Genomic DNA, 14,870 nt, shown 5'->3' with positions numbered 1-14,870 from the left:
GAATTCAGCTTTATTTATGTCCCACTTAACAGTGGAAACTTTCATAAATTGGCTTTATAGAATGTCTGGATATAAAATTTTAATTTATCCCTAATGAGTAAGCCAGAGGCGTCCAGTCAGGAGACCGTTACAGTCATTAATTCTATTCAAATTAAATGCACAAATGACTTGTCTAAGTATTGTTTTGACAAGAAATCTCTGATTTTGGTTATATTTTGAGATGATAGAACTCTATTATTAGTCCACTGTGGACCATAAACACCATGGCCTACAGTATTCCTTACAGGTCACATAAACACCATCATTGGTCCACAACGGACAGAGAGACAGACAGGTGAGTGTGAGAGTATAGATCCTGCTTTTGATGCATCATAATTTAAAAAGTAATTAAAATGTAACAAATAAGATTTATTTTTATAACCACACATACACACACACACACACACACACACACATTGTGTGATCACTTGTTAAAAATCAGAGAAACGTTTTGTTGAAATAATAATGCTCCATACTTTTCTATATCAGGAAATGACATCACTCTGTCTTTCAATTTGAAAGTGGGCTGGGATGATATATTTTGTGATGGCTATAGTTAGCATTATGCTACATTAGCATTAGCATTATGCAACAGTGAGATCAGGGGATGATATATCAATGTACTATGATCAGGAAATCTGAACTGGATTTATCATATAAAGTGATGATGGTTATCAGAATGTGTATTATATCATACAGGTATTGTATCGTCCCACCCCTGTGCTTCATTACAGCCAGGTTCAGTGTGAAGCTGAGTGTATATCTGTCAGTGTTTCATCCTCATGCTGTATCAATCTGTATTCTTTACTACAGTATACAAAATCACACTGATCAGACACACTGATCTGATTTGAATGTTGAGCTAAAAATATGATATTTTCTAAATAAAATAAAGCAGAAATGAGGCATGTTGGGCGTGAGGTTTGTCTGTCACTGTCTGTCTATCTGTCTTTCTTTTTGTCTGTCTGTGCATCTGCATAGACTGTTTAACATATTACTGTATGTTTTATTGAACGTTTTGTACTGACTAACACCAATAACCGAGGCTCTGTTGTGATTAGATACTGAGGTGAGTGCAAATGTGGAAACCTTTTATCGAGCACAAATAATCAAGGAACCAAAAATCCCAAAGCTACAAATCACACAAACACAGGCTTGTGAGGTAGCATATATAAAGAAAAAAGAAGTAGGCCTAAGACAGAACCTTGTGGAACACCAAACTTTACTGTAGTATGCATAGAAAAAAAATCACCATTTACATCAACAAACTGATAACAGTTCAGTTAATTAAGCTGAAAAAATGCTGCACTAAGGTCAAGCAACACAAGCAGCGAGACACAGCCCTGATCAGATACCAACAGTAGGTCATTTACTACTTTAACCAGAGCTGTCTCTGTGCTATGATGAGGTCTAAATCCTGACTGATACATTTCATGGATGTTATCCTTACGGTAAATATGAGCATAACTGCTGTGCAACAACTTTTTCTAGGATCTTGGAGATAAAGGGGAGGTTTGATATTGGCTTGCAATTGGACAGGTGACAGGGGTCGAGGTCAGGTTTTTTTAATCAGGGGTTTGATAACTGCAAGTTTAATAATAATAATAATAATAATTAATAATAAGTTCCCTGTGATGACCTGGTGACTTGTCCAGGGTGTACCCCGCCTTTTGCCCGTAGTCAGCTGGGATAGGCTCCAGCTTGCCTGCGACCCTGTAGAACAGGATAAAGCGGCTAGAGATAATGAGATGAGATGAGATGAGATAATAATAAGTTCAATTTATATTGCGCCTTTCTCAAAACCCAAGGTTGGTTTACATTTATAGAGGGAAAAAAAGAAAGTCCACCAAATAGAGGTCAGGATGTCATTCCAATGGTATAGCAGCCACAGTCCCACCAAAAGGCGCATGAAAACAAGTCCCACACTGCGAGCACAGCCGCCACGCCGCTGCCAGGCAACATCACTTGGAACACTACGCTATGGATCCACAAAGCCAGCACAGATGCACCGCTATGCAGAGCGCTGGTATGTCCCAAACCGCCTGCACAACCGCCTCGACACCACCAAGCAACATAGCTTGGAACACCACATCAAGCACTAAAGCACTGCTGCACAGACCACTGGACAACCATGATGTTAAAATGAGCAATGAGCTCTCTGCAGTCCATACAGTAGCTAGGAGCATAGGCATCACCCACAGCGATCCAAGGCCTGGAGGGAACTGACGCCCAAAACTGGATCCAGAGCTACACCACAACTGGCGGACAAAAACACTCAAGCAAAAACAAACTACACAAACACAAAGAAGGGAAAGAAGGAAAAAAATGCTCGGGTGAGAAGTGGCAGCCAGAATGCGCGCGATGTACTCTCAACCAGAAACAGAAATGAACAAGGTTTAAAGGATTTGGGTACATAGCCAGTGCTAAGGGAAGAATTGATTATTTTTTAGAAAAGGTTTGATTGATTCTGGTATTATCTGTTTGAACAGTCAGGTAACTGGTCTAATTCACAAGTTGATTATTTTGATGAAGAAATTAATAAAATTAGTTCAGTCTAAGAGGAGTAAAACATTCTAATTGTTGATATGATACAGTTATATTGTTATCTACAGAGTTATTTATCAGATTGTCTGGCTTTACATTAATAGTTTGAATATTTTACCCAGAAGGTCCTCTGCAAACAGCGTTCGTGTCCATTCTAGATTCAGTAGGGGTGAATCAGAGCATCATACAACTGACCCACGATGGTGGTCACACTCTTGTTCTCATACTAACATTCAGATTAAATATAGAAAATTTGGTCACACTTCGACAATCTGAAGTTACCTTTATCTCATCGTATTCAAGGCAAGGCAAGTTTATTTATATAGCACATTTCATACACAATGGCAGTTCAATGTGCTTTACAGAAGTAAAAACAAAAACAGTAAACAATAGAGAAATAAAATTACATAAAATAATTTTATTTTTATTCTAAAACAATTAATTAAAAGAATTAAAAGAAAATAAGAATTAAACAATAGTAGAAATAAAATAATAAAATGAAGTAGTAGTTCAAATAGGAGGAGGGAAAAAAAGAAAACAGCAGAATAAAATAGAATAAAGTTAAAGTTAAAGTAAATTTAAAACATGCAGAGAAAGTAAAGATTATAAAAAATGTAAAGAAGACAATATTAATTATTTAAAGGAAAGCATCTGAGAACAGCTTGGTCTTTAACCTAGATTTGAAGCTGCCAACAGCAGGAGCATTTTTGATGTCCTCTGGCAGTTGGTTCCATAGCTGCACTGCATAGTAGCTAAAAGCTGCTTCACCACACTTTGTTTTAACAACAGGTTTTAATAGTAAATTTTTCTGTTTCGATCTGGTAGATTTGATTGGGTTAGGCCGCTGCAACATATCAGAGAGGTAATTGGGCCCTGTACCATTTAGAGATTTGCATACCAGCAGCAATGCTTTAAAGTCAATTCTGTAGCTTACTGGAAGCCAGTGAAGGGACCTTAGAATTGGAGTAATGTGCTCTGTTCTTTTTGTTCGTGTGAGAACCCTCGCCGCTGCATTTTGAACCAGCTGAAGTCGTTTGATGGTCTTTTTTGGCAGGCCTGTGAAAAGGCCATTGCAGTAATCAACCCTACTAGAGATGAAGGCATGTATTAGTTTTTCCAGATCATTTTTTGACATAAGTCCTCTTAGTTTGGAAATGTTTTTTAGGTGATAAAATGCCGTTTTAGTGATTGCTTTCATGTGACTGTCAAAGTTTAGCTCGCTGTCAATGAAAACACCAAGATTTTTAACCATTTCTTTAGTTTTAATCCCTTTTGTGTCAAGAATAGTGGTAATCCTGAGTCTTTCATCTTTTTTTCCAAATAGAATTACTTCTGTTTTATCTGTGTTCAGCTGAAGAAAATTTTGTGACATCCAGCTGTTGATTTGATCGATACACTGGTAGAGACATTCAAGGGGGGCATAATCATTAGGTGATAGAGCAAAATAAATTTGGGTGTCATCTGCATAGCAGTGATACAAAATTGAATTTTTATTGATAATTTGCCCAAGTGGGAGCATATAAAGGTTGAAAAGTAATGGTCCAAGAATCGACCCCTGGGGGACACCACAGGTCAAGGACATTGACGTTGAGGAACAATTTCCCAGGGTAACAAAGAAGCTTCTATCTTTTAAGTATGAATTTAACCAATTGATAACTTTACCAGTCAATCCAACCCAGTGTTCAAGTCGATATAGCAGTATGTTGTGATCAACAGTATCAAAAGCTGCACTGAGGTCCAGTAATACCAGGACCGATGTTTTGCCTGCATCAGTATTAAGACGTATGTCATTTATAACTTTAATCAGCGCTGTTTCAGTGCTGTGATTGGCATGAAATCCTGACTGAAAATTATCAAAATGGCTGTTTGATATCAAGAAGGCAGTTAATTGATTGAAGACAATTTTTTCAAGGATTTTCCCGATGAATGGTAGATTTGATATTGGCCTGTAGTTATTTAATACTGAAGGATCCAGATTATTTTTTTTAAGTAGGGGCTTTACAATGGCTTTTTTTAGGGACACAGGAACAACGCCAGTCTCTAGGGATGTATTTATGATCTGAAGCACATCTGTAATTATAAGATGAAGAACAGACTTTAAAAAGTTGGTGGGCAGAATGTCCAATTCAGATGTTGAGGAACTGAGATTTTGTACAGTTTTTTCAAGAGTCTCATAATCAATCAAACAAAATTCTGACATTGTGTTGAAGTTATCTATCTGTGTCATTGGTGATTGCAATTTTTCAATTTTTTGCAACTGAGATATATTATGAGGAATATTCTGCCGTATTTTATCAATTTTACCTTTGAAGAAAGATGCAAACTCATTGCATTTATTAACTGAGAGAAGTTCAGGTGCTAATTGTGGTGGGGGATTAGTTAGCTTCTCTACTGTTGAAAATAGCACACGGGCATTGTTCATATTCCTGCTGATGATGTTGGAGAAGAAAGACTGTCTTGCTTTACGAATTTCATAATTATAATTACAAAGCATCTCTTTATGGATTTGATAATGGATGTGAAGTTTAGATTTGCGCCATTTTCTTTCAGTCTTTCTACATTCTCTCTTTAGCAGTTTAACAGCTGGGTGTTGCTTCCATGGTGCTTTCTGCTTATCATTGACTCTTTTGATTTTGAATGGAGCAATATCATCCATAATTTGGGTCATATTTAAATTAAAAATTTCCAGTAAATCATCTACAGAGTCTGACATTTTGGTTGAGTTCTGAGAGAGAGCTTGCTCAAAGAGAACACGTGTTGTCGTTTATGACTCTCCTACCCATAGTCGTTGAGCTGTTCTGAATGTGAGGAGACATAGAAACATCAAAGAAAACACAGAAATGATCGGATAAGGCCAGGTCAACAACAGTATTAGAAACAGTAAGACCCTTTGTGATGACGAGGTCAAGAGTATGACCACGAGAGTGGGCCGGCCCCTGTACATGTTGTACTAGGTTGAAGTTGTCAATAATTGCAAGTAGTTCTTTGGCATAAATGTTATCAGTATTATCTACATGCAAGTTAAAATCCCCAGATATAATAAGACAATCAAACTCTAAGCAAATGACTGATAACAGTTCACCAAACTCTTCAAGAAAGACTTTGGCTGAATGTCTCGGAGGCCTGTAAATAGTTAATAATAATATGTTAGGAGAGCATGTAACAAGTGCACATAAGTGTTCAAAGGACGTAAAATCACCAAGTGAGGATTATTTACATTGAAAAGAGACTTTGAATATATTTGCGATCCCTCCACCTTTCCCTTGTCGGGTAACATTCAAAAAATTAAAATTTGGGGGAGCTGCTTCAATAAGGGTAATTCAAAATATGTCTGAGCAATAATACAGTGCCTTGCAAAAATATTCATCCCCCTTGGTGTTTGTCTTGTTTTGTTGCATTACAAGCTGGAATTAAAGCTGCTAGCGGCCTTGACGGGCCCTCGCACGTGTGGTTCCGCAACCCAGGACATTCCGCCACCCAACAAAACAGTCACATGTCATATATTCATCAAATGTTCAAGTGTGTGTGTGTGTGTGTGTGTTTCTCTGTGGTGTGAAAATGTACATTTATATATGTACAAAACTATACATGTGTCTCCTCCTTATCTCTCTCACACGCTGTAATCTTAAGTCATCTTAGCTTTCCTGTGTCTGCAGTGTGTGTGTGTGTGTGCGTGTGTCTGTTTGTCAGAGGGAGAGAGAGAGTGTGTGTGTGTGTGTGTGTGTGTGTGTGTGTGTGTGTGTGTGTGTGTGTGAAAGAGAGTGTGCTCAAAGATGTTGCGTGTGCATGAGTGCATACTTGTGAGAGAGTGTATGTGTGTATGCATAAATATGCATATGACTGTGTGTGTGTGTGTGTGTGTGTGTGCGCGCGTGTGTGTGTGAGCATATGAGTGTGTGTGTGCATATGAGTGTGTGTGCTACATGTATATGAGTGTGATGGTGGCGCTATGTCAGGCATGTCATAGATCAATCCATCAAAGCATTGAAAGATTTTGGCACATTTCCTGCTTGGCCAGATGGTGATACTGTGCTAGGCATGTGAATTAGATGTGCCAATATCATCAGAATCACGATATCCAATATTTTGTAAAGTTTCAGCTCAATCCATCAATGAATTGAACATTTTTTGCCCATTTCCTGCTTGGCCAGATGGTGGCGCTGTGCTAGGCATCTGAATTACACATGTGAATATCATCACAAGCATAATATACAATATTTTGTAAAGTGTCAGATCAATCAGTTAAGGCATTGCCAATTTCTGGCACATTTCCTGCTTGGCCAGGTGGTGGCGCTATAACAGGCAGGCCCATTGGGGGTCAGGTTATCATAATAATCATAATATCTATTGAAGTAAGAAGTGTCCGACCATACAGTCAACGCACTGTGGCTTTCTGACACGTTTCCTGTTTATGTGGCAAGATATTAAAATCATAAGGCCATTTCAACATATTACAAGATATCAGAAATCCCCTCGCAATTTAATATCAGCGACATCTTGGCATCATGTATAACAAATTTCACATGAATCTCATGAACCGTCTAGGAGGAGCATGTTAAAATTCATCATGTGTCAAAACACACATATTCAAAACCCTATTCTTTCCTTGGCCAGTTGGTGGCGCTATACCAGACAGGCCCATAACGGCTAAAGAGAATCAGAATCAGAATCATCAAGTTCAACATTCAGCAGTATCTTGGCATATTATATGTTATAATATTTCAACATATTACAACATATCAAAAATCCCTTAGCAATTCAACTTCAGCAGTATCTTGGCATCATGTTTGCCAAGTTTGACATGAATTTGATGAACCGTCTAGGAGGAGTACGTTAAAAATGACCATGTGTAATTTCACTCCAAATGGCCTTATCATCATTCCAAAGTTCTACCCATTCATTTCAATGGGAAATGGAAAAAGGGGCGCTATGAAGTCCCTGGGCCATGCCCGGGGCCAAAAGTCTGTGGCTGAGTAGCAGTGACAATGATTGATGTGTGTATCAAATTTCGTGAGTTTTCGTACATGGGAAATGCCTCAAATAAGGGCAAACACGGCAGAATAATAATAATAATAATAATAATAATAATAATAATAATAATAATAATCCTTCGAAAAACAATAGGGTCTTCGCACCTAATGGTGCTCGAACCCTAATAATAATAATCCTTCAAAAAACAATAGGGTCTTCACACCGAACGGTGCTTGGGCCCTAATTAAAATGGATTGTTGGGGGGTTAGCACCATTTGATTTACCCAACATGCCTACCACTTTAAAGGTGCACATTGTTGTTTTATTGTGACACAAACAATAATTAAGATGAAAAAACAGAAATCAGGAGTGTGCATAAGTATCCCCCCCCAAGTCAACACTTTATGGAGCCACCTTTTGCTACAATTCTAGCTGCAAGTCTCTTGGGGTATGTCTCTATTAGCTTAGCACATCTAGCCACTGGGATTTTTGCCCATTCCTCAAGGCAAAACTGCTCCAACTCCTTCAAGTTAGATGGGTTGTGTTGGTGTACAGCAATCTTCAAGTTATGCCACAGATTCTCAATTGGATTGAGGTCTGGGCTTTAATTAGGCCATTCCAAGACATTTAAATGATTCCCTTTAAGTCACTCCATTGTAGCTTTAGCAGTAATATTTAGGGTTATTGTCCTGCTAGACCATGAACCTTCATCCCAGTCTCAAACCTCTGGCCGACTCAAACATGTTTTCTTCCAGAATTGCCCTGTATTTAGTGCCATCCATCTTTCCTTCAGTCCTGACCAGCTTTCCTGTCCCTGCAGATGAAAAACATCCCCACAGCACGATGCTGCCACCATCATTTTTCATTGTAGGGATGGTGTTCTCAGGGTGATGGGTTTGCGTCATACATAGCATTTCCCAATGATGGACAAAAAGTTCAATTTTTGTCTCATTTGACCAGAGAATCTTCTTCCATGTGTTTAGGGAGTCTGCCACATGCTGTTGGGCAAACTCCAAATGTGATTTTTTAAGCAATTACTTTTTTTCTGGCCACTCTTCCATAAAGCCCTGCCCACTCTTGCCCCTTTTCCACCAAAGCAGTTCCAGGGCTGGTTGGGGGCCAGTGCTTAGTTTGGAACCGGATTTTCTGTTTCCACTGACAAAGAACTGGCTCTGGGGCCAGAAAAACCGGTTCCAGGCTAGCACCAACTCTCTGCTGGGCCAGAGGAAAGAACTGCTTACGTCAGCAGGGGGGCGGAGTTGTTAAGACCGACAACAATAACAAGACCGCAAAAGATCGCCATTTTTAAATGACAAGAAGCAGCAGCTGTACAAATGCCAAGTCATCCATTATTATTATTGTTGTTGTTGTTGTTGCTGCTTCTTCCGCGTTGTTTTTGATTCGATATTCGCGCCAAGGTTTATGCAAACGTAGCGACGTAACTGACGTATACAGCGACGTAATGATGTATACAACGACGTAACTGACGTATACAGCGACGTAATGACGTGTCTTCTCTTAGTACCGCGAGCAATGGAAAAGCAAGCTGGTTCTCAGCTGGCTCGCAAGTTGAACGAGTTGTGAACCAGCACCAGCACTGGCCCTGAACCAGCCCTGGAACTGATTTGGTGGAAAAGGGGTATCTGTGGAGTGTAGAGGCTTAAAGTGGTCCTATGGACAGATACTCCCATCTCTGCTGTGGATCTTTGCAGCTCCTTCAGTATTATCTTTGGTGTCTTTGTTGCATCTCTGATTAATGCCCTCCTTGCCTGGTCTGTGAGTTCTGGTGGGCGGGGCCTTCTCTTATCAGGTTTGTAGTGGTGCCATATTCTTTCCATTTTGCTATAATGGATTTAATGGAGCTCTCTGGGATATTCAAAGTTTGGGATATTTTTTATAACCCAACCCTGATCTATACTTCTCCACAACTTTGTCTCTGACCTGTTTGGAGGCTCCTTGGTTTTCACGTTGCTTGCTTAGTAGTGTTGCAGAGTCAGGGTCCTTCCAGAACAGATTGATTTATACAGACATCATGTGACACTTTGATTGCACACAGGTGGGTCTTAATCAACTAATTATGTGACTTATGAAGTGAATTATTTGGACCAGCTCTTATTTAGGGGTTTCATATGAAAGGGGGTGAATACTTATGCACCCTCCAGATTTCTGTTTTTTCATCTTAATTATTGTTTGTGTCACAATAAAACAACAATGTGCACCTTTAAAGTGGTCGGCATGTTGGGTAAATCAAATGGTGCTAACCCTCCAAAAATCCATTTTAATTCCAGCTTGTAATGCAACAAAACAGGACAAACACCAAGGGGGATGAATACTTTTGCAAGGCACTGTATCTGCACCTCACCACGCTACTGTATTAAACATACATTCATATCAACTACTGCACAGAGCTTTATAAATGATCTCCCAGAGTTATCAACTTTGATCGGGTCACTGTCAACCCCTGCAGAACTTGATCAGACAACTGAATGCTTAGTCAATGTTCCACTATACTTTAGATAATGTAGCTCCACTTAAAAGAAAAATGATTAGAGAGAAAAAAATTAGCACCCTGGTGTAATGATGACACACACTTTAAAACAGACCACTCAAAAATTAGGACATAAAAAAGCCAAGGCTGACCATAGGCTGCGTATAGAGTCCCACCTGTCCAGCAACAACATACAGGAGGTGTGGCGGGGCATACAAGACATCACGAACTTCAGGGACTGTGATGTGTCAACAGGAGACTGGAGTGTGCCGCTGGCAGAGGAGCTAAATTGCTTCTTTGCTCGCTTTGAAACATCTCATCAGCACTCATCTGCTCCAGCCCTGCCCCCACCACCACACAGTTCGTACATCACCCCACTCACTGTACAGGAGCACGATGTCAGGCGGGTGCTCCTGGCAGTGAACCCCAAGAAAGCTGCCGGCCCAGATGGAGTACCTGGTAAGGTGCTCAAAGCATAACCCCCACACACACACCCCTAACCCTCCCCCACACACACGGAAAGACTCGAACTCAGGAAAGACTCTGACTATGGAACTGCACTATGTGACTTTGCACCTTTACCTGCACGACCTCACTTTTTTTACACACCATACACTGTTTCTTTTTGCTGCTGCCCTCCACGGAAAAGACTTCTCTATGGAACTACACATGTGACTTTGCACCTTCCCTGAACTATCTCATAAGAACTGCCTTGGGCCCTGCAATATAACAACTTACCATATGCTGCTACTATGATAACCTCAGCTGGACTGCCCTGGACTGTACTGTGTCTTGTATACTAGTCTTGTTCTTATTTTCCTGTCTTTAGCCTAGATTATTTTCTAAATGTTAAATGTTTCAAATGTTAAATGTTTCAATTGTTGTTTTTTAATCATTACTTTATTATTACTTATTGCTTGTTACACTGTTATTGGTCCTGTCTTGCACTTTAATGTTTGTCTTGTTAATGTCAGTCCTATGTTTATCTATGTCTTTGCATGGGATAAAGAGAAACACAATTTCAATTTCCTTGTATGACCTGTGCATATGAAGAAACTGACAATAAAGCTGACTTGAACTTGAACTTACACACAACACATACACCTCAGGACTGTGCACCTTACACACAGCACACACACCTCAAGTCTATGCACCTTACCTTACCTTGCAATACTTCATAATGTGTAATATTTTATCTTATAATGTGACTCTCTCGTGCAATAATTTATAATGTGACTGTCTCTGTGCAATACTTTAAATGAACAGTACCTCACTCCATAATGTGCAACACAACACATACACCTCAGACTGTGCACCTTACACCCCCCTTTTTTTTCTTTTTCTCCCCCCTTCCTCTCTCTCTCTCTCTCTCTCTCTCTCTACACACTGTTTGCACTGCTATTGGAGATGCTTTAATCTCATTGTACATGTGTATAGTGACAATAAAAGCATTCTATTCTATTCTATTCTATTCTATTCTATTCTATTCTATTCTAAATGGCGTCAAACAAAATTGGTAGCGTTCCAATTAGCGTGGAAGGAGAGCTTCCTGATGTATAGACAAGTTCTTAGTGCTGCTAGATCAACATATCTCTCCTCCCTAATAGAAGATAACAAAAATAATCCTAGATTCCTATTTAATACTGTAGCAAAATTAACCAGGAAAAAGACCACTATAGACACATGCACACCTGCAGTATGTAGTAGCAACAACTGCATGAATTTTTTCAATAACAAAATTGAAAATGTCCAACAAAAAATTCAAACTACTAATTTGAAGCCAGACAATTCAGTAACCAGGTAGATAACAATATAACAGTATCAGGTCAGCAATTAAAATATTTTACTCCCCTTCAAGAAACTGAACTAATTTCATTCATTTCCTCATCAAAACATCACTGAGAAAAAAAGAATAATGTATAATAAATGAGTCAACAGTAAATGTAAAGTGACTTTATGCCAATTGTTAGTGCAATGTAAACAGTCCAGAAGTGAGTCAGTCCATTTTCAGGCTCTTGTTGCAGGAAGGGGGCAGTGAGGTGTTGAGGAGCCTAACTGCCAGGAGAAAAACTTCTTGTAGTATCTGGCAGTGGGGGCTCAAATGCTGCACTGAGCCCCCACTTTTGTTAGACAACAGAGTGGTGGACAATGCATGGGAGGGGTATGAGGGGTCTGCCACAATGCCAGTTGCATGGCGGATAGTGTTTATTGTACAATTCTGTAAGTGATGGGAGGGGGACCTGATGATCTTCTCAGCAGTCCTCACAATCTGCTGCAGGGACTTGCGATCGATGATATTGCAGTTCCTGTACCAGACAGTGATGCATGTGCAGATGATGTGCTTGATAGTCCCCCAGTTGAAGGTGGTGAGAATGGGAAGGGGAGGCTGGCCTTTTTCAGCCTCCACAGCAAGTGAAGATGCTGCTTGGCTTTTTTGGTGATGGTGGTGGTGTTAAGTGTCCAGGTGAGGTTGTCTGCCATGTCCACCCCCAGGAACTTCACGCTGCTGGCTGTCTCAACAGCAGAGCCATTGATGTGAAGTGGAGTGCGGGTGACAGGGCTCCTCCTGAAGTCAAGTCAAGTCAAGTTTATTTATATAGTGCTTTTAACAATAAACATTGTCGCAAAGCAGTTTTACAGAATTTGAACGACTTAAAATATGAGCTAATTTTATCCCTAATCTATCCCCAATGAGCACGCCTGTGGTGACAGTGGCAAGGAAAAACTCCCTCAGATGATATGAGGAAGAAACCTCGAGAGGAACCAGACTCAAAAGGGAATCCATCCCCATCCGGGCAACAACAGACAACATGAATAACATTAACAGTCCTAACATAAAGTCAGCTTCGTTGATGCTATAAACCCCCCACTGACGGAAACCCAAGCGCAAAACTGTTCACGACAACCATAGTCCCAAAGTCAGCAAGTCAGCTGCAGTCCTAAAGTCAGCAAGTCAGCTGCAGTCCCCAGCCACAAAAGCACCACTGCAAGAGTCCAGAGCATCCTCCAGGCGCGACCCCCAACTGTCCACATGGGGCCGCCCTCCACAGGAGCGATGCGATGAGACTCCAACCAGACACAGGGCACCAGGATGGATCAGGCAGGTCCGAGGAGCAGAAGAGGTTCAGCATCTCGATCTCAGGACCAACATGTAACTCAGAGGGACAGATTTGTTGGGGGGGAGAAAGAGAAAACCCAGGTTGTTAGGTATGCCCAATGTCACCTGAATAAGTAGGAACAGTATACATATTGCACTGAGTACAAGCAGGGACTCCGGCAACTAACTATGACAGCATAACTAAAAGGGGAGAGCCAGAAGGTAACACAGGCATGAGGGAGTCCCTGACCATAAAGCAGCCAGCCACTACACTGTCAACAAACTCGAGTGAGCAAGCGAGTGGGGACTGACAGCATCCATACATCCCAGTTTACCAAAACACTCTGTCTGAGGATCCTCCAGATCTACACCTTTGCCTCATAAACACCATTAACACAAGGCTTGACTAAACAGATCTGTTTTCAGCCGAGACTTAAACACTGAGACTGTGTCTGATTCCTGAACACTACTTGGAAAGCTGTTCCATAACTGTGGGGCTTTGTAAGAAAAGGCTCCGCCCCCTGATGTAGCCTTCACTATACAAGGTACCAGCAGATAGCCTGCATCTTTTAATCTAAGTAGGCGTGGTGGGTCATAGAGGAGCAGAAGTTCACTCAGGTACTGTGGTGTGAGACCATTCAGTGCTTTAAAGGTCAACAGTAGTACTTTATAATTAATATGAAATTTGAAGTCAACAACCATCTCTCTTGTCTTTTCAACATTCAGAGACAGGTTGTCGTCCCAACACCAATCCACCAGCTGTCTGATCTCCTCTCTGTATGCAGACTCATTGTTGTTGCTGATGAGTCCCACCACTGTTGTGCTGTCTGCAGACTTGATGATGTGGTTTGAACTCTGCTTGGCAGTACAGTCATGTGTCAGCAAGGTAAACAGCAGTGGGCTGAGCATATAACCCTGCGGTACACCAGTGCTCAGTCTGATGACCCTGGAGATATTGTTGCCTAAGCTGACAGATTGGGGAAGGTCAGTGAGGAAATCCTGGATCCAGTTCCAGAGGGAGGTGTTCATGCCCAATAGGCTCAGCTTCCCTACCAGTCTCTGTGGACTGACTTACTGAATAATGAGCTAAGGTCTATGAAGAACATTCTGACATAACTGTCTTTTTTGTCCAGATAAGAGAGTGTGAGGTGGAGGGCAGTTGAGATGACATCATCTGTTGTTTGGTTGGACTGATAAGCAAACTGTAGTGGGTCTAATTATTCCAGGAGTTGGATCTTCATGTGCCTCAGTACCAGCCTCTCAAAGCACTTGGTGATGATGAGAGTGATAGGATTATGGCATTTTGGCTCATCATTAATCTCAAATACAATATCATGTGTCCTCACCATATAAAATACGGCCTGCTTTCTTGTGCTTTTCTAAGTTTATCATTTTAAGAGAATGCGTATGGTAAGCCTAAAATACTGCTTTATAAATTTACATTTTATGTTGGTGCTATACTGTACATTCATACTATCAAATCAATTTTTTTGTTTGAAAAACAGGAATTTTATCTGTTCAACACACAGCTGTGATGATGAACCAGCACATCCTTTTGGTTTCTACTGAGTCAGAGGAAAAGAGACACATAAAGGATCATAAATCATGTAAATCTGTGTTTTGGCCCCAGTGTTCTCCACTTATGGTGTTTAAACATTTAGTAGTTCAAAGCATATACACAGAACCATGGCCTCACTTTCATTTATAAATGCCTTGAGACCTCAAGAATGG

This window comes from Neoarius graeffei, chromosome 14, assembly GCF_027579695.1.
Source record: "Neoarius graeffei isolate fNeoGra1 chromosome 14, fNeoGra1.pri, whole genome shotgun sequence".
NCBI lineage: Eukaryota > Metazoa > Chordata > Actinopteri > Siluriformes > Ariidae > Neoarius > Neoarius graeffei.
Note: the sequence above shows the minus strand (reverse complement) of the source record.